This window comes from Kryptolebias marmoratus, linkage group LG15 (genome assembly GCF_001649575.2).
Source record: "Kryptolebias marmoratus isolate JLee-2015 linkage group LG15, ASM164957v2, whole genome shotgun sequence".
Taxonomy (NCBI): domain Eukaryota; kingdom Metazoa; phylum Chordata; class Actinopteri; order Cyprinodontiformes; family Rivulidae; genus Kryptolebias; species Kryptolebias marmoratus.
In genome coordinates, this window is record NC_051444.1 from 23,087,525 (window position 1) to 23,114,009 (window position 26,485).

The window sequence follows — 26,485 nt, forward strand, 5'->3', positions numbered from 1 at the left end:
CAGCTGTTAAATCCAGCTCTGAATGGATTGGCCTCTGCGACTCATGCAAAGAAGTTGAGAACCCAGCAGAAGTTGCGAGACATTCTGGAGGCATTCGAGGCATTCAGGAGATTCCCTCATGATGACCATTCACCATCTACTCACAGCCCAGTAACATACCAACTTAAACAGAGTTTAGAATCAGATCTAAACAAGAGAACACATCTCAACACAACACTAGATAACAAGTCTGTAGCAGGCTGTTTATTTCCCCATTAGGCTACCTTTTGTAGCTTGTTACAAACGCTTGTGTCAAGACACCTTAAAAAGAATAACGAGTGTCGCTCCTCCGGTAGACAAGCTGCGGCTGACTGCAAAAAAGAAATGTCAAGCAGATAGTGAGTTTTTTTGTTTGTTTTTTTATTTTTTTTTTTAAATGAGGAGAAACGTTCTGGGGAAATTCCCACTTGGCTACTATACTGACGGCTCTGTGCAACAAGTAGGAGTCAGGGAGCGCTGATCTCCTGCAAATATCTGCAAATATCTGCATGTTCTCCGACATCTCATTCAAAGTTATTTAAACTGCAGAACTAGAAAAACTTCAATGTTTTTTTTATTAATTATTATTATCATTACAGGATGATCTTTTTTTTTACCTTGGTTTATTTTTTTCACTGTGTATTGTAAAGGAGACAATATTACCCATCCCTATACCGTTAATCAATATGAACAACAAATATTTCAATTTTTCACTGTCTATGTGAGGATTTAGTGGAGAGTGGGAGCAAATGTGCTGTGGCAAATGATGTTTTAGAGAAGAAAATGGATAGAATACCTTTGTGTGGGTTCAACTTAAATTGTGAAAGTCACTCCGTGGAGTTTCTGGTTCTTTGCGCGTATCTGCAGACGTTCTGCTGTGATTGACTGATTGTGTACTGCAGGATCTCTGTGCTGCAGTGTGGTAAACCAAGCAGAGAAGCAAAAGACGAAGTACTAAGATGCACAATATTTTTATCCCTAATTGGGACAAAAATTGCAGTCATTTTCAGAAACCACATGAGTCACATATTTACTTTTGTTCTATGTGAGGCATAGCAGGAAGGAAAGTTGATGATGCACTCACATGCACACACTCAAGCACACATCTCTCTGACAGTGATCATATCTTGTCCTTGGGAGCCCAGCGCACAGTGCTGGACCTGTGTTCCCTCTGCAGTCCCTTGACAGCGGCTGAACCAAACAAGTCATCTGCACGGCAGCAAAGGAAAGAGACATCCTCATTGCAAAGTCTGGGCACAAGCAAACAAGGAAATAGCTCGGTCGTGGTCGAACCTGGAAATAATGGAAAATGCGCACTTTCAATTTAGCCATTCCTGAGATTTTTTTTCTCCCTCTCGTTCGGGGGGTGCAGAGAGAAAAGTATATATGGCTCCAAGCAAAGCAAGGTGGATAGCTTGGAAGCCAAATGACAAAATACCACAGAAAAATGGAATCAAGCTATAAATAAACAAGCAGCAATATCCTGTGTTATGAATATATAATTCCTGTCTTAATAAGTATTGAGGCCTAAGGGATAGTCTACAAACGGCTCAGCGAGCACTGATATTGTGATTGCAAATAAAACTCGTGTTAAATTATTAAAGTACCCGGAGACGGGTTTCCCTTCAGTCAGGTGAGCTTGGCGCGGCTGTCTAAGGACACCTGCTCTGGCGCTCAAGGCCACAGTTAAATTCATAAGAGTTCATTCTGAAGCATAGAAAAAGGCAGGAGGTCCACTTAAAATGAATTTACGGTACCACTTAAAGATGACTTCTTCTTTGTGAATGCCATTTAATCAATAGCAAGGTTGTAAACATTTAGACAATTCATTAACACTTAAAACTCATTTGAGATGAGCCGTTGAGAAATGACAGAGTTGTAGCCATTTTGATGAAACTTTACGAGTAATGTTATGCATCACCTAATGTAATTTTGAGAGATGTTTGATGAATGACTCTCAGGTACTACCACATCAGATTTCAGCTGAATATCTGTAAAATTGACTGATTTATAGCCATTTTTGTATTTTATAAGGTCAGTTGGTTGTGGCAGCAGTTTTAAACAGGGTTAATTCCCAAAGTTAATCAGTTGTAGCAGTATATCTAATGGTTATTTCTTTGAAGTTTCATTGAAATCCATCCAGTGGTTTGTGAGGTATTTTGCTAACAGACAGACACATGAACACACAAACCCAGATATGGGCAAAAACATCATTGCCGGCAGAAGATGGGTGATAATGACAATGATAACGCACCATAAGCAGTAACAGAGTGGAACTGTGAATGACAAGACATACAATCCTCTCTATCTATGCAAAACAAAGGTGATTGTTCTCAGATGCATGCCTGCTCATCTTTTTACAGGAAATGTTTCTGTGCAGCTTATCAATGAAAGTCATCGCTGGTGCTTCCTTTAAGGTGACAAGCCAATGACAGGTTGTGCTTGCTTCGTCTTTTCCACTTCCTGCCTCTGCCTTGTGGTTGCTGATGTGAAAAGTGTTTTTTTTCCCACAATAATAAGAAAGCCACTAAATTAAATGGTTCTTTTCAAAGCAGAGGCAATACCAAGAAACTGCTGCTGACTTAATGAAATATCACCAATAACAACTTGTGTTTAGTACAAAAGGTCATTGAAACATTTTAAATAAACGTGTAGCAACTACTAAATGTTTTTATTGTTTATGTTTTTAAAAAAACACTTTTAATAAGGCTGCCAACAATGGCAACATCCTGTTGTGAAAGGCAAGTACAAAAGCTGAAACCTTACATTCAGATTGTTTCCATCTATTGCTTTATTTCCTTTTTTTCTTGTGGCAGCAGTCAGTTCTAGTTTGTCTCAAATACCCTCTCCCTGCAGATTTACCTAATAGGAAATACTTTTTTTTTTTACTTTGATGTATAAAATTGTGTAATGAAATGAAACTAAAATCTTGGCAAACTTCATTCGTGAACTAACACAACATGACTTCCTGTGATGGAGCAAAGATGCATTTTTTCTTTTAAATGGAGCGTTATTGTTTGACAGACAGAGCTGTTAAAGGTTCCTGATGGGAGGCGGCGGCAGCCGTAGAGACTCTCAGTGAAGCGGAATATTGATTCTCTCCGCTGCTCTATTGATCCAGAAGGTTTTCCCTCCGCTACAGTTTGCCAATCACAGCCCTGTTAGAGAAATACACTCAGGTGGGATTGTCAGTGATGCATCGCCAGGACATAAATGGGAGGCTATGATGAGATTACAGATTGTTATCTGTTTTATCAGGTCATTCTAAATCTATTAAAGTGTGCAGAGTATATGATATCATTGTGCATAATTGGAAAGATAACACCTAATGACGGAAAGCATGAAGGGCATTTTCATGCCACGCAACTCAGTGTTTGTCACTAATGGTGGAAGTGTAGCTGATGTTTCCAATGGCTAAAAGTCTAAAACCCCTAAAGTCTGAACGTCATCATTTTTCAGTTCCAGAAAACCTAGAAATCTTGATAGTAATAACATAAATAAACATAAGTTAAGCAAGCCTTGCCGGAGGCAGCTACGTGACGCAAACTGCCCACACGTGGAGCTGTGTGGTTGTAGAAGCAGAGGAGGATATCAGACAGACAGCGCAGAGGGGACACTTTTAAAGGTGGTTTTACACCACATAGCAAACATGAATACATTTCCTGAAACAGTGCTTCATTTCTATTGAAATGTTATTCAGTTAAAACCAATTGTCAAATGTATATCTGCATGCCTTCAGTATGTGATAGATTAAACAAAAGAAAATTGTGAAAAAAAAAAGATTTTTGGTTATTTTCTGCAGATAAGCTAAAATACTATGTTGATAAAGAGAGTAGTAATCTTTGCATTGTAGTCATGTTTCAAACTAAGTGTTTGACCTTAATTAGTATCACAGGACCCTTCAAACCTTTCATCAGACTATTTAAAGGTAACAAACAGCCACTGTGTAGTTTGGTGATGTTGTGTGTGCACCACACTGAACAAAGAGCAGAGAAAGCAAAGAGCTCTGAGGAGCTCAGAGATCATAGATATCCACGGTAAGGATAAAGGCTACAAGACCATCTCCAAGCAGCTTCATGTTCCTCTAACCAGCTGCCAGTATTTTGAAACTGTATAAGGTCCATGGCTCTGTAGCCAACCTCTCAGGATGTGGACGCAAGAGAAAATGCAACTCCAGGTTGATCAGACAGGTAGTGCAGATGGTAGAAAAAAAGAGCCAAGGAAAAGATCCAAAACCCTTTAAGCTGACCTCCAATGCATGTAGACATGCTGCTGTGTGAATTTCAGTGTGCAAAGTGCTAGAGGGTACGTGGTATTGCTAACTTACTATAAGTATAGCCAAAATAATGACACATGTCATCGTTAACACACATGAGTTAGGTTTTTTTTTTTTTTTTTTGGTCAGATAACATGCTTAAGTAAAATCAGGATCTTATTAAAATAGAAAGAAGTCATTGTGCTTTGAGGCGGCGACTAGTTTCCTGTAATAATTTCCACCTCTTTTCTTTTTTTTTTTTTGCTTTCTGACAACAAGAAACAGAAATTTGTGTGAATGAGAGAAGCTTTTTTATAATTCAGTTATATTAATCTTTGACATATGAGCTCACATTCAAGCTGGAGAGAGTTTGAGTCTCTGGATGGGGCGTTGGTTTGGTGGTCAGTACTGTCGCCTCATAAAGAAGATCTCTGGTTCAGGTCCTGTCTGAATGGAGTTTGCTGTTTTCTCAGTGCATGTGTGGGTCTTCATCTTCAGCTTCCTCCTCAGTTCATTATAGATTAATTGATGATTCTTAATTGACTGCAGTAAAGAATGGACGTATATACATGGTTGTTAATTTTGAGTGTCTTTGTGTGATGCTCTGGTGTACTTTTAAATTATTGTCAGGATCAAACCTCCTACCCCTGGGCTAAAGCTGTTAAAACTATACTGATGCATTCTTTTTTCTTTGGATTGTCGGAAATGGTTGTTTATAACATGAATCTGACTTTTTTCTCAATCTCAAACCGTAGTCGTCAGAAAGATTACCCTTTTTATGTAATTTTCTCCTTACGTATTTATAATAATTTCCTGGTAGCATGGCAAAGGCAGAAAAAGTAGGGAGAAAAAGCTAAAGAAATGAGAATTGGAGAATGCTAACTACAAATCAGACAAACTTCAGGTTGTTTCATCAAAAAATAAGGAATCCCATCAATGAACAAGATTTGAACGTGATGATAAAATTCACAAGAAAATACATCAGCTCACAGAAAAACTTCTCCCCACTGGACCATCAACAATCTACAGCATACAGCTTATTGCTTCTGTTCGTACAAGGCCATTTCTTATATAGAATAGCCAAAATATTAGGAATTGCTTTCTTGTCAAATGGAAAACAAGTTGGATCTCACCCTGCAGCCAACAGCGGTGGGTTTTTGGATCCCCTGTAAACACAGATGCACCTCCCAAGCCTATAATCAGGTATTTAAAGAATGTTAGAACTGTCTTGGGATTTGCCTAACAATGTCTCATTACTAGTGCATGAGCTTCTCTTTTTTCTCTCAGCTAATGCAATTCGTCAAGGGGAGCAGACGAGGGAGGGTGCGAGGGTGCCGGAGAATGAGGGGTGGGAGGGTGGGGGAGGTGGAACACGAGGAGGAGGACAAAAACACTTATTAATTTGCACGAAATGGAATTAGCAGCGGGGAGTTAAAAGCGGCAGAGTTTCTAATTTTACCCTTGCCCCCTTGTGCTGATGGTAAATGGAGATTTGTCACACTCCACTTGGCTGGGAACCCAGCTTGATGAGCTGTCTCTCTTGCAGGAGCCCCGCTCAGTCTCCAGCATTAGCCACGATGCCAGCGCTCACATCCCTGCCACAACCCCACAGAGCTGTCAGGGAGTGGGAGGAAGTGTCATCAGATGCCACATTGCACTGTTGACACTGAATAAATAGGAAGATGTACGAGGCAAGACTTGTACAGGTTTTTTTTTTTTTCATATCCTTCTGATCTTTTCTTCATTTAGATGTTGGATAGATGGTAAATATTCTGTATTTCATGCTGAAATCCATTCAAAGAGCCCATGATATCAAAAACAAAGTTATGTATTTACGCCGCAGCCATCCGTTGAGACGGTTAAAGACATACTATGGTTTTGATACCAAACGTTTAAGCTAATCTCACTGGGCTGCGACTGCTGGTGAACGGCATTGGCAAGGGCATTTTGAAAATCTCTCCAGGTTCCCCGTTTCCTTATACGAGTCGCAGGGCCTCGCTCTCATGTCGCTGGAATACATTTGCGAGACCAATTGTCCCTCAAAGTAACCAATCACCCCAGGCATCTGAAAGCAGTGTCAATGTAGTTCCTATACTTCTATAGAGCTAAAGCTGTGCTGTTCTTGTTGATATGTTTGCGAACTCTGGGTGAATTTTTGGCCTGAACCTCACCAGTTTGTGCAAATGTGTCGTTCTGTGTGATTCCACGTGAAAATTAGCTCATTTTCTTGCAATTTCGTGTCTCCAACTAGTCTCCTATAGTTGTATCCCAGTTAGATACTGGTTTTAGTTAGAGATTGGTGATTTTTATTGATTTTTTTATGGCATGGACAGTAACGAATAGTGCACATAAAAAAGCTTTCGTAGGTCAAAAAGCCAACAAGTCAATGATGATGGAACAACACTTTCAGAGTTAAAAAAGTTGTGACTCTATCTTTTCTTATGACATGAGGAAGGTTTATGACAGTTAAGCTTTTCTGTTATTGTGCTGATAAAAAGGTGACTCCTAAATATATTTCTGACTCATCTTGTTGTGAACACAAGGCTGTTCCAAGTATTTTGTTGGATCTAGCAACAGAATATTGGACATAGATGAGCGTTTTTTCTTTTTTTTTTGCTTTGAAAGGTTGTTACCTGTGTGAAATAGCCTTGACGTATCTAAACAGCAGCTATTATAAAAGCTAATCAAACAATAAGGGAATGATCTCAATGCTCCCTCACTTATCTTCTTCAGCGTATAGCAAACACAGCACTAACTTTTATGAAACAAAAGGATAATATTTCTTTGTGGTCACATTTTTCAAAGTGACGCTTGTACAAGAAAAATACAAGGTGAGCCTGAGCAGATGTTAGAAAGAGGTTATAAGGCCTTTATTTAAACTTTTTATATTACCAATCCTTTTATTAATGTAATATTTTATACTATAGATTTAAAACAAAAATGCTACATATAATAAAGCCTTTGTGAAATATGGTTACACATTAATTGAGCTACTTTTTGTTTAATATTTTTACCCTCACCACTTGTAGTAAGATTCTTGTTGCAACAGTTTTTTTTGGTTGTTTTTTTTTTACAAATTCCCTATGATTTTTTTTTTCTGTCTTTGTTAAACCTCCTGACCTCTTCAACTGGGATCAAGAGAAAGGGCGTAGGAAGATAGTAAATAGTCCACACTTGTGTTGCACCTTTTAAACCCGCCTAAGTTCTGCAAAGCACTTTGCAGTGCTTCTCACTCACCCACTGACACACTCACACAGTGCTTTCTCTTCTGTATTTTACACTCTATATAAAGCACTTTTCATGTTCTCACTCATACACTGATAAGCATATCGGAGACACTTGGGGGTTCAGTGTTTTGCCCGAGGACACTTCAGCACGCAGCAGGGTTTAGGAATTAAACCCATGATTTTTAAATTGGAAGACGATGTTTTTACCACCATTATTCCACTGGATGGAATAATGGTTCTTTCCCAAGGTCCTTTCAACCTTTTGATTGTGGATTCTGGGAGTTCTGGGGTCTTTTGAGTTGCTGGAAAGGTCCTGAAGTTGATTTTATTTCACTATATGCACTTCAATGATGTCACGTTTTCTTAAAATACATTGCTTTATATAAAAAAAGAAGCACTCTAATTTACATCACTTGTATCGCATCACAACTAACTGGTTGATGTACATGAGTACACATGTTCTGTTTGTGCATGCCTTTCCTAGTCCATTTCAAAAGTTTTCAGTAATTTAGCAACTCTTTTGACATTTTGTAAGTTTTAACATGTGATATTTTCTTTATCAACAATATATTTTTTTTACTTAATATAATTATTTGTTTGCCACAATGTTTAGCTTTAATGGAGGGAAGACTAGAAATTCCCAGGTAGGGATTGTTGGAGTGCATCCATCCATCCATCCATCCATCCATCCATCCATCCATCCATCCATCCATCCATCACATCCAGATAAACAAGGATATTTATATGGTTAAATTCCAATATTGCAAACTGCTGGCACCCACAGGGAAACAAACTCTATAGCCAGCATGCTGTAAAAAGGACTGCGGATCAATAGCACACACACCTACAGTCACCTCCAAAGAGCTGGGAGTACAAAAACAAAATCTGCTGACCTCTCACCCACCTAGCAGCCCTGTCTTGTAGGAGTATTTTCAACCGATTTCAAAGGGCACAGCCAGTGGAGATAAACATATATGGACTTAAATGTCCCAGCTCTGCTAAGATGAAGTGGCTCTGTTGGTGCCCTCGCTCCTTTGATACATCGATCAATATATATGTGATGATGTGATCAACTGCTGGCATTACATGAGGCAGTTCTGGAACAGTTATTGCTTTCCAAATCCCTTCTTCCATCTCCTGCAAATCTGAGTGTAAAATGTGTTTATTGATCTTGCTTCTTGCAGATATCTGGCCCTTTGTTGCTGCACAGTTCTTCTGAACAAGGCTTTGCCGAAGAACAAAAGCGAGACAGAGATGAGGAGCAGCATGGAGGGAAAACATTGTCAGACAACGCTTTAATTGGAAGCATCAAAAGCGCAAAGCAAGTGTTTATCTTCTGTATTCCTCATTTTGCATGGATAAGGTTTGTTTATCCATTTGCCAAAGTTCCTCAAAGCCTGGGTCAGGTCAGTGTGGCTACAAGGCCACAGACATCCCTCCCTGATTAGAAGGAAGCAGCTGAGATGTGCACACACAAACAAACACACACACAGACGTAAATGCACACTGCGCCTGCAGCTCTTGCCTGGCGATAAGAATCCCGATGTGTCTGACAGCGAGGCTGACTGCAGAGTGTGAGGGAATTAGAGGGATTAGGGGGTTATAGAGTAGCGTGATAGCCTCTGGGATGACGGAGGGATTAGCCCGATTATCTCACTCTCTTTCTCCCAGCCAGGCAGGCGTAGTCGGGAGCTGAAAGCTGCCAGATGTGGCACCTACAGATAGAGAAAGGGACGCAACCTGAGGGGAGGAGGGGGAGGAAGGAAAGCAGGGGGAGAAACAACTGGGGAAAGCAGGAGTGGGGAAGGGGAAGGTTATAAAAATAGTAGAAAGGGGGGTGGGTAAGAAATGGGAGGAAAGTGCGTGGGGAGGGACAGGCGAGGTAATGATAGTGGTGAAAAAGAGAGCAGAGACGAGATAGGAGGCAGAACTCCCTCTTGGCTTGGCTTCACTCTCATTCCCTCCAGTGCACACCAACTCCCTGTTCAGCCTAATAAGGGATTTCACCAAGGTGGTGCTTAGACCAGCTTTACATTTTAATTTGCAGATTTCCCTGGCAGTTACAGGGGGCTGTGTACTGTATGTCATCCTCTGTTTATGCAGTTCTTATTAGCAGGAATGCAATTCTGGGCCTCGGCTGTTGTGCAGATAGTAATTGTTTACCAACATGCATGTGCAAAGCAGCTTAATCTGTAGTGACTACATATACAGCAAATTAACAGCAGGATTTAATCTCAGGGGGAATGAAATGTGGAATAGCTAACTTTTACATTTAAAGCAATAAAAAGCATTGCATGACAGATGAACTGTTTTCATCTTCAGACTGAGCTCTAGTTTGTGCCTATTACTGTGCTTCTTGTGTCTTTGTTGTGCATTTCAGTGTAATTTTCTGAGTTGGCCGGTTCTATGCAGGTTGAGCGTGAAAGCGTTGCGTTGTTTTAAACTATGTGGCGTGCAGACTCAAAAGCTGAGCAGAAGTATTTACACAGGGCTCCAGTTTGTTACCAGTCTTTGGAGCAGCAGTGAACCTCATGTGGAAGCAGAGGTTCAAATTATTAAGACATCTTTTACCAGCCTAGATAATTCGTTGGTTTGTTAGCTAAATATCTCATAAACCACAAGACAGATTAAAAGGAAATTATTGAAAAGTGATCAATGGATGTGCGTCTACAACTGATTAACTTCTGGAGTCAACCTGATTCAAGATGGTCGCCACAGCTTATCAAGCTTAGAAAACACAAAGAACACTATAACTCAGTCTGTTGTACAGATGATGAGCTAAAATCTGGTGTGGTAGTAGCTGAGAGTTATAAAGTAAAAGGCAGCAGACCATATGCCTTCCATCAAAAAATAAAAGGTCTTTAAATCTTTACATCCAAAAAATTGGTAAAATTAAACAAATGCATCCATAAGAATACCATCTAATCAGCCGGTGCGAGAGAAAAAAACAGGTCAAACAATCCAAAACTAAATGGCAAAGTATGTGAACCTCTTAATTTGAAGGCAAAATTAGAGTCGGGTGTTTTCAGTCTGAGAGATGACAGTCAGCTGTGAGTTTACTTAGAGAGCAGCAATCCATCAAAGTCTGACATGAAAAAGGAATTATTGATGCTTACCAGGATGAAAGACGTTCCAAAATTGTCTCTGAAGACTCCACCAATCCACAGACAGCCAGATTGTGTGCAAATGAAGAAAATTTAAAACCATTTTACCCTCTCTAGGAGGTGAGGAGGGGAAAAAAGAGTTGATTGATTGAACAGATGTTCCATCACATCTCAGCATGGATGTCTTTGGAAACCATGACGGTGATCATTAGTTTACTACAGCATCTGCAGTCACTATAGGATAGGAGCACGAGTATTGCTTCATTGTTTAAATGAAATTCGATTCAGCTTATTTATTTAGCACCAAATCAGAACAATATGCAACAAAAATAATAAGTCCAAAATCGATTTGGAACAGATCTAATTATAATCAGTTCAATTATAACACGGTACAATCACATGCAACACATTATGAAAAACAGGTTGGTAAAAGTTATCTAAGGACACCAGCAGATTGCGTCAAATCTTCACTTCGGCACCAAGCACAATGGCGACAGTGGAAAGGAATGACTCCCTTTTAGCAGGAAGAAACCTCCAGCAGAACCAGGCTCAGGATGAGCGTCCATCTTCTTTGAAAGGCTGGGGGTCAAGGGGACAGGAAAGAGACACAAACAGACACGTGTTGGGCATGGTGAAGAAAAACACAGGTTAATAGCAGCAATAATTATAAATACAAACACGGAGAGTAGAGAGAGTGAAGACAGCAGCAGAGGGAGGAAATGTGGTCAGTTTGTCCTCCAGCAGTCTGAGCCTAAAGCAACAGAACTAAGGGAGAGCTCAGGAAACCCAAACCAACCCAACTATAGGGTTTATCAAAAAGGAAAGTCTTAAGCCCAGTTTTGAAACTAGACAGAGGACTAGACTGAGGACTTTGGAGAGTTTGTCGGACATTCAAAGAAGAATTATAATGGTGCAGCCTAGATCACATGGACCTGTTTTTCTGCATTTGAGACAAGATGTGTCTAATTTTAGTAATATTGCGCAGGTGGAAGAAGGCGTACCTGGTAACATCTTTAATGTGGGAGTTAAACAACACATATTGACACCAAGTATAACACCAAGGTTCCTTACACAAGTACTGGAAGCCAAATGAATGTCATCGAGGAAAAAGTGAAAGGCTGCAAAGTTTGTTCCTAAGATGCTCAGGTCCAAAAAGCACAACCTTGGTCTTGTCTGGATCTAATCCTCTAGGATAAATACCTACAGGAAGCTGTAAGAGATGAGATATCTAAATACCTTCAATGAACATCAGTAAGTAAATTTAGCTCATCTATACGAAGTGCAGCCTCTCCCTTCATTTGACTGCTCAGTTTTGTCAAAAAGCTAAAATAACTTGAGTCTGATCAGTCTTTGTTTCCTCTTTATCTGAGCGAAAATGTTTGAAAGTTGACATCTGATTGAAGTGTTGACAGTATCTGCAAGTGTGAGCGCTTTGTTCTCACTGAAGCAACGTCTAACACAGAAACACAACAAAGCTGCTAATTTATACAGTAGCAGCTAAACTGCTGCTAAGTCACTTTGGGAGCCACGGAGTATTACTTTTCACAGCAAAGTTAGTTTTGAAGCCATGTTGAGATGCAAACTACGGACTAAAGAGAAAGAAGTTAGAGTGAGAACAAGCTTTGTACAACAGCATGGGCCCAAGTTGCTGCCCTGACGGCACATGGCGACTTTCCTCAACTTCTCTCCCATTTTTTATTTAAATTCCATCTGCTGGTATTGTTCATGTTTTGAGATAAAGCTGGTTATTCATTCTATAATGGACACATTTACACCTCAAATGTGTTTTGCGCCATGGACAGCAGTACGACTTGTTATGATTTGTTGTTCATTTTGCTAATCAGAAGGCAGGCCCATAAAGACCAAATCCATATAGAAAAACAGGACTAAGAAAAATAAGCTTAAATCTATCATTATTATCACTTATCACTACTTGATTTTATGTTACAGACAGTCGTAATCCATTGACGGAATGCTAAGCCCTTAATTGTTGGTTAAACCTTTAAAATGGGGTTTTGAATGATCCTGTGCAATAAAGCGTCATCTTGCACGATGTGTCAGCGCTCCGAGTTGTGAATAACTCAGCTAGAATTCATGAGGTTCAGCCAACAGTCAGACAGGGTTGACTTCAAAAGTTCAATGCAAAATTTTCAACAAAATCTTGTGAAATGTGTTACCGCCTGGAGTATGAGTTGGGGATGACTCAGCTTCTTCTGCACCGAATTTTAGCTCAGCGTCGGTAAAACTGACTGAGTTTATGGGCTATTTTGCAAACAGTCAGACAAACAAGCCTACAGACAGGGGAAGAGCCTTTTCCCTTTTAACAGCGAGTGATAATTATGATTGTCTTTTTACTAAATCTGCATTTCTGTGGCACTGATGGAACTATTTAGAATAAAAAATGGTGGATGTAAATCGTTGCTCATTGCTCCACTCCTAATGAAAGTCAGGAGGACTTGAATTAAATTCTGTTTGGTTTATCTATATAAATATCTATCTGCTGTCTTTAAAATCCGAACATTATTTGGATTCCAAACAGAGAGAACCATTTGAACCAAGACGGTTTCCAGGATGAGGATGACAAAAGGACTCTGCCCAATATCCAGTTTACAGAATATTCAAAAATCTGATTAAACAATTCAAAATGTCCGACTAGGGTCAGAGTACCATCAGAAGTCCAAAAACGTACAGGTGTGACAGAGCAGAAGCAATAAAAGAATAAAAAATAAGACGTCCAGAGGAGCAGGCGGTCACCTGCCCAGGTGAGAAGAATGCTGGAATGAATTCAGCATTCACAAACTTGTTTCTCTAGTTTTTTTCTTCAGTATGGTTTTTGCAGACTAACTACTTCTGCATACATGTTAGTTTTCAGCTACTCTTCTGTTACTTCTATCTTCTGGTTACCCTCCTGTTATTTTAAGCTTCAAGCCAGCTTTTAAAAAAACATTTAGTTAGCCTTTTGCTACTTTTACCAAGTCTGTTGCAATGTTTAGCTAACCATCTGCTACTTTTTGCTTTTAGTTATCATTTTGCTACATTTAGCTTTTAGCTAACCTTTTGTTATTTTTTAGCTTTCAACGAACCTTTTGTTACTTTTAGCTTTTTGTTAGCATTTTTCTACTTTTGGCTATTGGCTAGTGTTTGTTTTATTTTATTATTTATTATTATTATTTCAGGTTCTTCAGGAAAATTCAGCAAGGTCTGACACTGCATGTTTGCAAAAAATAATCCCATTTTTCTAGTTAAAAATTTCACACACACACACACATATATATATACATATATGTGTGTGTGTGTTCTACCTTGTCTTTTGCAAGTGCACTGAAAAGTTGACTTTTTTTGAAGACTTGTTTTTGTTCTCAACAAGTCTGTTGTCTCACAACCCCAGTGTGGCTTACATGGCCTAAATATGCTGACAAGGAAACTGAACCGTTATATCTTAAACAAGAGCCCACAAACCCAAAAACCACAAGTAGCAGCCCTTCTTAACCCAACGCTTTCCTTCCTCCTCCTGCTGCTGCTTCTGCACCAGAACAATTCGTGCTGCAAACACACACACACACAATCACACACATCTACCGGAATAATCTCGGAGACGAGTGTGCACTTTGCAGTTTCTTCTGAGCAGCTTGTAAGCAAATGTTATACGAGGAGTTCTTATCTCTCTCTCTTTTTTTTTTTTTTCTTACTTCTTAGTTTCACATTGCATTACAGAGCTTGTTTCAATCCGGATGTCTGACGTAGGAACTGTAACACCACATGCAGTTGTGGGTTACTGTATTCTCCAGTGGCTCACATCTACACAGGATGTGCCGACAGAGCTGCTTGAAGGTTCTTTTTGTGGTGAAGTGGATAGATTGTTTCCGTGCAGAGTGTGTGTGCGTGAGTGTGTGTGTCTCAGTGGGTCTGTGCTCTGTAAACAAGATTTGCTTGTGCCCTCAAACCATGGTCGACAGAGTGTCTCACTGACTGCTACACACTACTTTTTTTCTTTTCCATGGGTTATTGGGTATGGTGAGTTGTCATGGCAACTGGTGAGACGTTGCTCACTATGGTTGTTTTTTTTTTCCTCTTCTTTCTTTTTGCTAAAGAAAGAAGCAAGACACAAATTAACTCCCTCTACCAGCTTAACTAAAGCAGATGGATGCAAGTGGAACTAGTTGCAGATGTGGAGAAAGTAGAACGTTCCAAACAAAACATAATGAGCCAAACCTGCGCCGAAACATCAAATATTCAGCTGTTTGTCTGCTCTTAAAAAGCCGGGATTTCTTAACAGCAGACTTCAAAAGCATTCCTTCAACCACACATGATTAGGACAATACATTTTCATTCATGAATGGACTATTTTACGAAGCAAATGTATTTGTTTTGTTTTTTAAATTGCACCAAATCATGAAAAACTGACCGGGTTGAGCAAAAAACGAGCAACACATTTCTTCTTTTTTTTTTGGTTCCTTTTTTTCTCCACGTCTGAGCACGTTTCTCAAACATGTGCCATGTGCGCCCCTCCTTTGGCCTAAACTCTCCTAATCTTTCATCTGTACGTGTGCAACGCTGTCGGAGTTGTCAGGGTAATCGAGCTGATACTGTATGTCAAAATGGAAGCAGATGACTCGCGCCTTATCTCGGTGCTGCTAAGTGCTGCAGTGTGTGTGTGTGTGTGTGTGTGTGTGTGTGTGCCGGTGCTAAGTGTCAGAACTGTTTCACACATAGACACATGCTTAGAAAAGTGTACAAATTGGTTCGCACACTACTACTTACATCTGATAAGTCTATCATAAACCTGTGTGTGTGTGTGTGGAGGCATGTCTGCGTGTGGTCACTGATGTGTGCTGACAGCAGACAGGCTTTTTTTGTCTGACTGACGTGGGTGGAAGCAGCTCTTGACCACAGATAAGAGCTGCAAGTAAAAGCTATAAACCAACAGACAGGATCACCAAAAACAATCTCCAGTCATAGATCTCATGATGATATGACCAGAAATACTTTTAGCCTAAGGTGATGTGTTTTAACAAGTTAGTCACCCTTTTTTTATACATTTAGGGGATCTAAAAGGTCTGCCAAGCCAAAAAAAAGAATGTACAAAACGTCTTTTTGTGTTGGTTAATGTTTATTAGCTGTGGTGGCCAAAAGTTTATAACTTGTAGATGTACGTACAGCAATAACTTTAAAGTTTAATTAAAATTCATCAGATATTTTTGAGATATTTTACTAACAAACAGGGCTGACTCCCACATTTATTGCTGCAGTTTTAAGGTAAGCTCTTTCCCAATGTGAAGCACTTGAAATATGTGTTGTGAATGACTCTCAGCTACAACCGCTTCCAGTTTTATCAAAATGTCTGTAAAGTTGACAGTGTTGTAGCCATTTTTGTTTTCCAAAGTCAGTTGGCTGTGGCAGCCATCTTGTTTTGAGCTGGCTCTAAAAGTTAATCAGATGTAGGGGTGTATATATTGAGTATTTCCTGTAAGTTTCATTAGAATCCATCCATTGGTTTATGAGATATTTTGCTAACAGACAGAGTTAACTTTAAACAGTTAATGGCGAAGTTTTAAACAACAGTCTTGTGCACATTGTTAGCACTCAGAATATGTGTTGGGGATCAACCTCAGCTACATCCAGATAAAAATGTAGGTCAATATTTGTTAGACTGACTGAGTCACAGCCATTTTTGGCTGTAACTGGCTGTTTATCGGGTCTGCTGGCTGTGGCAGCCATCTTGAATAAGGTTGATAATGAATAACCGATAATTGCTTTCTGCAAGTTTAATTAAATTTCCTCCTCCAGGGTGTCGTGAGATATTTTGCTAACAACCAGACAAATTGAAAAACATTATTTCTCCACCTATTTCCTTTTGCTGGCAAGAGATAAAAAAAAAATCAGATTTTACAAGCTGAAAATGGTGAATCACATGTAAAGATAAGGTAGTTGCCATTTTTGCCAACTAATCCAAACGTTTACTATCTATTCAACAGAAAAGCATTTTGCGAGAACTATACAATTTTGTGGGTTGATTAGAAGAAACTGTAAAGAGACAGAAGCGAGCAAGAGACATTTAAAGAAAATAGGCTACCCCTACACAATTGCATAACTGTGACCTATAATACACCACTACCAAGACGGAGAACAAAAGTGGGATGGAAACTGTGTGTCTGTGAGCACTCACAGACACACACACATCTGTGGGTGTGTAATTGTGCATCTAGGTGCAAGATGACACACTGTATTTGAAATGTGTAAAATGGAGCAGGGGAGGTGAGTGTGAATGTGTGTGTGTGTGTGTGTGTGTGTGTGTGTGTGTGCGCACCTACAAGATTTCGATGTATTGGTTTCCGCCTTTTTGCAAACGGTGCTTCATAGATTGCATCAATAGCACATTGTTGTTGCTGCACAACTCGCCCACAAACCCACAATGACAATCTCATGGCCAAGTTGTCAGCTTCGATGCATTAGGAAGATTGTTCATCGCATTGCTTTTCTGATGAAGACAGATTACTCGTCCTCTGCGGCTCACGCAACTTTACGATGAGCGATATGAGCTCACTCTTGATGCATTTGATGGAATAGTGGAGCTGAGAGATTTTAGATTGAGATCTCGGTGCCTTATTGAATTTCTCTGAGGTGGATCAAATTACTGTTTTTGTCAACACGCCGAGCCGGGCTGCAGGCTTTCGCGGTCTCATTTCTGTGGTTGTGTTATTTGTCTCGTAAAAACAGAACAACGCTCTCAGAGTTTCTGTGTCGAGGCCTCCCTTTTCATCTGTTTCGAATTCCTGCGAGCAGTTATTCATATTTTGACTTCCTTTCTGTGGATCCTCTTCGCGTCTCTTTTTCACTTCTGAGAGCGTTTAGCTGCTGCAGCCCAGAGAAACAGAGTGCAAATTGAGCCTTAAATCTAAACATGTGACATCAGAAAACAAAATGGCTGCGCCCGGGCCCTGGACCACCCAGATGTTGTGGCTTTCCTCTAACCTAATGTGGACTGAATTAGATGCCGCCTCAAGCTGTTACCCCTAAGCTTTTATTAACCACACTGGAACCAAGTGCATGTGCGGCCTGTTTTGACTTCTCCTTTTTTTTTTTTAAATGCCTCTAATACTGAGAGAGTTGAGTGTTCAAACTGAGATCTTAAAATGAAGAACGATCGAGATGGGTATATTTAAATATCTGAGTTCATCTGTTTATGGTGGAGTTTGTGACACATGCAGAATCATGCGAAAAAAAGACTGCATTCACTCAACTTCCTTTTAAGAATGTGTGCGTACAGTACGTGATGATATTTTAAGAATGAATGTGCAAGAAGTGTGTGTGTGTGTGTGTGTGTTAGCAGATGCACACGCAGGGGGGGGGTCTGTTAGGCTGCCTGTCACTGGCACACACTCACCAAAACGATGAGGATAAGTCAGTCATGCGTTTGTGTGGACCATCTGTACGACACAAAGACACATTTCAAGTCTGCTTCACGTTTAAAAGCCCATTTGCGAGTAATTACGAATGTTTATCTACAAATATGCCCGACAGATGTGGACAAGTGTTATTAAAGTAATATATACACGTACATAAGTGTTGTGTCTTGTGGGTTTGAGCGCACAAATCCCACACAAGCACGCTCTCACAAGGTGCAGTGGAAAACTACTGGACTCACATCTGTGTGGGTTTGGTGTTGAGGCAGTAAGGAACTGGTGTCCTGCAGATATAGAACCAAAGGAGTTCAGACCAGAGCTGTGGTGAGGCCTGAAAGAGGAAAGGGTGTCGTTAGGCTCAAGGCCCAACGACCTCCGTTTACTCCCTGATGTGCGCCTGTCTGTTTATGCTGCAGAGCTACACACAAGGTGGTGTCTGTGGAGGGCAACGCTCTGCTCAGCATCTGCGTTTCACCACATGTCACGCAGTTTAAAAAAAAAAAGGCCAGTGTGGTTAATGAAATGATCAAGAGTTTCAAAGAAAATGCAGCTGCCGGTTCCTGTGCTGTGGCTGAGGCTTTTATTTTGACATAATCAGCCTTTCCTGGTGTTGCACCATCAGAATTACCTGGGTCATTTTACAGTATTGTGTATTAGTTGCTGGAATCATATTCAGTTGTTTTACTTAAAGTCAAAACAATTCTTCTTTTTGTCTTGCATTGTTAGCGCTCTTTTTGTCATTACGAAGACATTAAGATACTTTAAAGCAGTGGTTCCCAACCTTGGTCCTGAAGAGCCACTATCCTGCATGTTTTAGATGTTTCTCTGCTTTGAATCATCTGATTTGAATGACTGAGCGATTAACAGGCTTCTGTAGAACTTGAAGACCTGCTGAAGAGCAGGGAAACATCTAAAACATGTAGTATGGTGGCCCTCCAGGACCAGGGTTGGGAGTCACTGCCTTAAAGATTAGTCTGAGCGACTGAAGTTATCAATAATTAGGACCTCAACAGCCGTGACATCAGTCACAGAGTACAGAGTATGGAGAAGACTATTGGTTAGCCAAATGAGGACTCGCATTTTAAAAATTGTTTTTCCAACATGTAACAGAATTTTTTGTCAAAAACAACATACAGGTGTGAAAGAACGTTACATGAGCTATTACTAGTTGTGGTGTCACGACGGATTAGTGGTCAGCACTGTTACCTCACACCAGGAAGGTCTTGGGTTCAAGCTCTAGGATGGACCTGGCGTCTTTCTATGTGGACTTTTCATGTTCTCCTTGTGTTTGTGTGGGTTTACTCTGGTTCCCACAGACCACAAACATGCATGTTTAAGCTGCCTTCAGGCCCAGACCTCCCTTGAAAAAGAGATCTATGATCTCAATGGGATTTGCTTGGTTAATAAAATTAAACTCCTACCCTGTTGTTTGTGCTAATATAGCTTTTTTGTCACATCTGTATGTCATTTTTGAGAAATAATTATTTTATCAGCCTGTAAGGCAATAAAAAAGCTGTCATTAGCCAGTCTAAACAAAGCCTTTTGCCCTATTTCTTCATACTCCATGCACTATGACTGATGTGACGGGTGCTAAGGTGCTAACTACTGATAATTATTTGACACAACTATTGAAATGGAAAACCTACTTTATGGCAACAAAGCACCGTGTACATGTTTAGTTTACAGCTGAGATCCAGTTCTGACACCAAGACGGCAGCTAGAGACAGACAGACATCCTCCTCAGTGCTGTGTTAGCAGAACTATTTAAAAGTCAAGACCAAACCAGCATTTAAACAGGCTTTAGTAACGCAGCATGTGCTGCAGCTGTGCATTTAAATAACCCAAAAACGTGTGTGAACATTCCTTCCTGGTGAATGTTTGTCTGGTGGCTCATTCAAGAAGCAAAGGGTCATGTCTGCAATAAAAAGGTGACAAAGGCAGGGAAAAAAAGCATGTGGTAGCTGTTGAATGATGGTGTTGGGTAGCAGGCAGCTGTCTCGATGATGATCAGTGTAATTGCCAAGTGATGTTAGCGCTTCAAGAAAGACTTAATTGGTTTTACGGAAACAATTTTTCCATCAAAGTGAAAAAAGAGATAACAGATGGGAGAAAACGCTTGGTTTCAACTATACAGTAAAACAGAATGTAAATGCTGCCTCTGCACTAGTTCTAAACTTAAAATGACTTGCAAATCATTGCACTTTGTGCTTTTGTTTTGCAGCTTAAACATCTGCCTGACTTGCTTGGTAACAGGGCTGTAATTTGGAAATGTGAAATTGATTGCATTGTCTTTGAAAAAAAAAAAAAAAACTTTATGATATAGATAATGTTACATCCAGAAGCATAAATAGTTTGTCTCAAAAGAAGAGGGGTGCAGGCGGTGTTCTGAGAAACTCTTCCTTTTTTCTGCTCTGATACACACAGATAAGAAAAGCATCGGGATGCCATAAATATTTCAGATAAATTGGACTTCAGCCTCTTTTTGTCCCAAGTTGAGTCTCAGATACCAAGAACCTCTAAATTTCTTCCAAATATACAACATTCAAAGCCAGCTTTGAAGTAAAAAGTTAGCTTACGTATAGCTTACTTTCTCCTCAGCCCACAAGCCTCCTCTTCCTCCTCCTCCTCCTCCTCTTCAAACAACAAATGGACATCAGCAACAGAAGCTACATTAATCCTGAAGCAGTATTGATTTTAATCACTGGAACTGTTAGGCTGCTCGGCCTGTTTTTATGAGTGGCCGTAAAACAGTGAGGAGATGGCCTGGATGCTTTCCATGTATTACAATCAGATTTTATAAATTGCCCCACTACACACCTTTCCACTGGTTACTCCTGGAACATTAGCAATTATTTTCCCATGGATCACACTCATAAAACCAATAATCTAGTGATTTAAAGCTTGGCTGTACAGGAACTGGGCTGCAGCTCTCTGTGGCGGGAGGTCCTTTATGCATTGATTTCAGGCTGCTGTCAGATGGGCTTACCAGTGACAGAGTGGATCTGGGCTTTTCTGACACCGATGCAGAGAGTGGCACGGAAAACGGGGAAGACTTCGTCACAGTTCAAGTGTGGGGGTTTGATGAGGTGAAGCAGATTAAAAAAGGAGCTGAAGTTATACGAGTTCACATTTCTTTTCACGCCGTTCTTAAGGTCCATACAAAACATTTCTTTCCTTTTTATTTGCCTTACGTATTTTAGACATAAGAGCCACCATAACTTACCTATATGAATGACGTTACAGTGTGTGGTTCTCTTGGGTGTGCACTTTTATAAGGGCATTGTTTACATCCATGGTTGTTGGTGTAGCAAACGCCGAGGAGGGCCGCAGCCTCCCACTGTCCCTGCGCTGATGGAGATGGATGGCTGCAGTCTGGAGTGGGAGGTGAGAGAAGCTGCTGCTGTACAGCAAAAGTCTTGTTGATTGCCCACCCACCCACCATCCCATTACATCTCCACTGGGAAAGAGCGAGGGATGAGCTGGGACGGGAGAAAGGTGAGATAAAGTGATTCATATCTGAGGATGAAAGTGATGAAGACAGTTCTGTGCAGAGATGAAGAGCACAAAGTAAAAAGAAAACAGGACGGGGAGGGGCAAGAAGAGATGAATTAGTTGTTTTTAAATAAGGGCCTGACAAAAAAATGGGTTGTTTTATCCCTACAATACGACCCCTTCACGAGTTAGATTTATTCAATGAAGATGTGGAGAAAGCGCAGACTTTTTATTATTCAGTTTTTTGACATCCAAACTAAAGGAAGGACAAGGACAAATTGAATAGAGTAAAAATGCTTCACTGCTTGACATTCCGGTTTTTAAGTGTTGCGAGGAGGAATAAAATAAAAGTCAATGTGAATTAAAAAAAAAACATTCCAGCTTTTTAAGATTTGAACAATCAAGTCTAAAGTAGTTTCTTGAACAAAAGGAGACTAACACTTAGGCTTTACTTGTGGATGATTCTTTTTTTTTTTTTTAGCATGTAGAGTAAGTTCAAAAATTCATGGCTTGTGCTTCATTTGTCAATATCTTGCCAGTAATTTTTAAAATCTTCAATTATCGAACTTTAAATTATTACAAAAGCACAACCACTAAACATGGAGGAGTGGGACTGACTCAAACAGGTACGGTTTTCTTTCATTAGTGTTTTTCATTGAAGCCAAGGTGTGGAATCCCACTTATAACAGCAACTATTTAGCTATAAAATCATTTTAGGTTGCATGAAGTAGACAGCTGTACTTGTTATTTTAAATCAGGGCAGGGAAACATTGGAGGTTGAAAAGGCCCTTAGTAATATAATCAAAAAATGTAAGAGCTGCACATTGAGTTGGAAGAAATATTCCGCTATGTGTGAAAATCTAAAGATATCGAGCTTTTTCCTTACTCTCCTCTTCTACACGCTTGAAGCTATGTTAACATGCTTAGCCAAATATATCTCCTTTAAAATAGAAATACTCTCTTTGAATACCAGATATAATGTCTGTAAACTTGCAAAATATTGACAAGTTTACATACAGGTTATGGGCATTGCTCTTAACTTTGCAAACAGCAGAAAGCATCCAAACTGATGTCACAGCACTTGGCATGCCGGGCGCTTCGGTATCCCTTCAACTGGCTGACTGCTCCCAATTTTCGTAATCTGTTGTGCGCTGCATGAGTGGTACATTGCACATCAGGAACGTCAATGGGGAAAAGGCTGCAAGCATGTTCATTTTCACAGGTACCTGCACATGTGAACAAAACACAACGAGGTGAAGTATTGTGACCAAAACAAAAGCTTTATAAACACTTTTAAAAGTAAGTAAAAAGTAAACATAGTAAGTTGAAATTGTAAAGTAGGGTCTGTGGAGAAATAATGCACTTCCTGTACAACTTCTTCTGGTCAATCCACTCTAGATGAGCGCCCCCTAGTAGGTTGGCTGCAGAACAATTCTTATTTATTGTATAGGATAATTCCATGCAGGCAGTGTCCAGAAAACTCAGCAGCCAATGAATTAGTAAGATATCAAGAGGAGGGTTAAAGCTCCAATCTTTAACTTTGTGTATTTTTGAGAATTTAACTTATCATGAATGTGACTAGCAATTACTTTAGGGGAACTTTTAATCAAGCTCAAGATAGGGTGCTCTGGTTAACTTGGTCTCCAGAGGACCTATGATATATGTTTCTCAGGAGTGACTCCTACACTTTAGGGAGAGGACTTTTACCAAGTGGTAAAAGTGTGTGCCACTGTTTCTTATTTCATTTCAGTACATCCTGTTAGCAATTTGCAAGTGAGGAATGCATTAGTGGACATTCACTTTGATAAAGCGCTCCACCTGAGCTCCACCAACGTGCGCAAGATGGGCTCAATTAACCAAAAATCAGATTTAAGACAATATTCTAGGTTCATTACAGGTTATTTCTGTTAAAGCTGAAAATCAGTAGCCAAGCACCTGGATCCCTAACAAAAGACTTTGAAACCCATTCTCCATTTATCAGATAAGGGTAATTATAGCTGACAATTTGAGCCTAAATCCCCAAATTTATTATAAATTTGTTACTAGAATATGTTCCACATCTGGACATAGCTTAATAATCATGCAGCACAAAAGCCTTGAAAATCTGCTTAAATGCGCAGAGGCTTGTGTTTTTCTTGTTCTTCTGTATCTTCCTTGACCCTCTTAACATCCCTGCAGCAATTTCCTTTACACTGAGTGACAGTGCTGAGTGACATCCAAGGTGCATTTTAGACTAAACCACACTCTCACACCACATTCACAGGTCAGCCTTGACAAGTTACTCGCCACCTCCTTGCTATTTGCATCCATTTCACATGTATGTATGTACATGTATTTGTTTCTTATGTGTGAGCTATGCATAATTTCATTGCTGTATTCATACAAAGTTTCTACATCAGGACTTGACGTGAGCTCATTCAAATCGACATTTCGCCCAAGGGGTCTGGCGGTGCGCTCTTGTTTTTATATAGCGATGCAAGCAGTTGGGCAACGCATCATGAATTTCCCTTCAACTACAGCATAACCCAAAACTGCCACTCACTCAAGCCTGAAGAGAGCCGAGTCTTTTTCTGGTTCATGACAGGCACAGACGGTTATTTAAAGATAAGACTTTTATGTTCGGAAACCTGAGGTCTGTCTCATCGAGGATGAAGTCTGTAAACTGTGGCGACTTTAGACTTTCTGTTTCTTAATTTGACAAAGTGTAAAAAAACATGTACAACTTGTATACATTACCGCTCAAAATTACCCATAAAAGACATAACGCATAGCCACAAATGTATGGGAAAGAAAATAAGACACACACACACTCTCGAAAACTCATAATCAAACAGTTATATATAAAAAATGACCACAGATATACACATATAAACATAGAGATACACATGCACACAGTGTGGTCCAACCCTCAGCTCCCAAGCCTGTAATGAAGCCTTAGCGAATGTCTGCTAAGAAGGCTGGAGCAGTCAGCCAAATCGGTCTGCGGTCACATTCAGACAACCACCTCGCCTTCGCCAGCTCCCGGAGCCTCTGTGTTCAGTCACTGGGTGGTCAGGAGATCCAAACCGACCAAGCGGAGGGTGGAGGTTTGACAAGGACTGCCCCAGATGTGGTCAGTGTGGGACACCCGAAAGAGCCGTTACTTATTTGACGCCGCAGAAAGCCCAAAGGCGGCCTTTACTGTCGGTTCACCCTGGCCTCCTGCTTACTGATGAGCGGAGCTTAACATAAGACCGAGACCGTGGAGAAAACTCCTGTGTTTCCAGAACAACAAACAGAGAATGTTTCAAAAGTGGAGATCAGGCCGGTAACATCTGCGGACTGCTCTCACTTTCTACTGGCACGACACAAATCTGTACAAACACACACACACACACTTGCTTCACCATTGTGGCTTCCTCCATCCACACAATACACCCACCACAATGACCTGGCAAGGCCTCCACCACACAGAGCATATATTTACTGCACAGCAATTTACCCTTGGGCTTTGACAGCTCATCGTTTATGCTACTGTGGCTTTTCAGGGGCACCACTCCCTCATTGCTGTCCATCTACCCGTCTGAAAATGGCAGGAATGACAGACTGGTGACTGAACGAGTCAAAAGTAAAGCAAATTCTGTTTTAATGCTGAACTGAAACTGCAGGCCTGTCTTTACTAATCGATTAGTTTGTTATAAAAAGGCTGCACTCATTGGGCTCCTAATCCAAATCAGCAGCATGAGTCTGGATGATAAAAGTGGCTCACCATTTTGAGTTACACCGTATAAACAGCCAACAAATTGATTGCCATTAGCCTTAGACGCAGATTTAGCATCTGGGGCAATTTATCAACTGGTCACAATCCAAATACTGCTCCTTCGGGAACGTCCAGTCCTCCAGGTGAGATTCAAAAACTGGGATCTACAAATATTAAGAACCAACTCATGGCAATAATGACCAAACTGGTGTACTAGGAGCAAATCAAATTAGTGTAGAGAGCCAACAGTTCAAATCATATGGACAATCTGGAGCATGTAATCAGCCGCACGCACAGCTTGTTTCTTGTAGCTACAACATGTGTGAACTTGATACCATGTTCTGGTATTTAAGCTGCATTTTACCACAAAACCAATTAAATTTTCATCAGATCTACTTTGTTAAACACTTGCATTCACACAGTTGTTGTAAAACTTCACGCTGAGGTCATATTTGTGTTTCCCTACATCGTAAAATGGTTGGGTTTTTTTACTTTTCTGCGTGGAGAAATACTTATCTTTCAAGTGTTTGGTTGAATTTCTGTATTTCTCAGGCATATTTTTTAAAAATACCTGAGGTAAATGCCTAAAAAACCAGTTAAAGTTCTGCTCTAAAGCCAGTGTTGGGTTTATACCCAGAGACAAGGGGGTGAGTCACATAATCTGCGTAAAAGAAACGGCCTAGTTAAAATATTCACAATGCTAATTATTAACAATGGATTACTGCGAATAGACTATCCTGAATGTTGCACACTGGCCTGCAGTTATTGGTGACTAGTTAGAGACAAAACTGCTTCAAAATACATGACTTTTCACTTGAATCACACTTAGATGGTATTTATGACCCATTTGCATAAATAAAAACATAACAGTATATAAATTGCTGCATTCGCACAACAATTTTGAGCATTATGAGCTAATTCTTTGTTGCAGTTTGTTCACAAAGTGTCATAGTTATGTCTCAAATTATTCTCATTTTTATTCACAATTTTTGTCTCAATTTGGTTTCACCAGTTGCCGAACACTCTCAAAGTTGTCTTTCATTTCTCGCACGAAAATTTGAGAACGGTTCAAGACGGGCTCCAGACCTCCGTGGCTACTCTGTGACTACTTTGGGAGAAAATTGGTCGAACGTGTTCAAAATTCTTGCAACACAAGTGTTAGGTCCTGTGACTAGTAAGGAAAATTGAAAACACTTGTGAACGTTTCGAGACATTTTGCAAATTAATCCCAAATGTTGTTCACAATT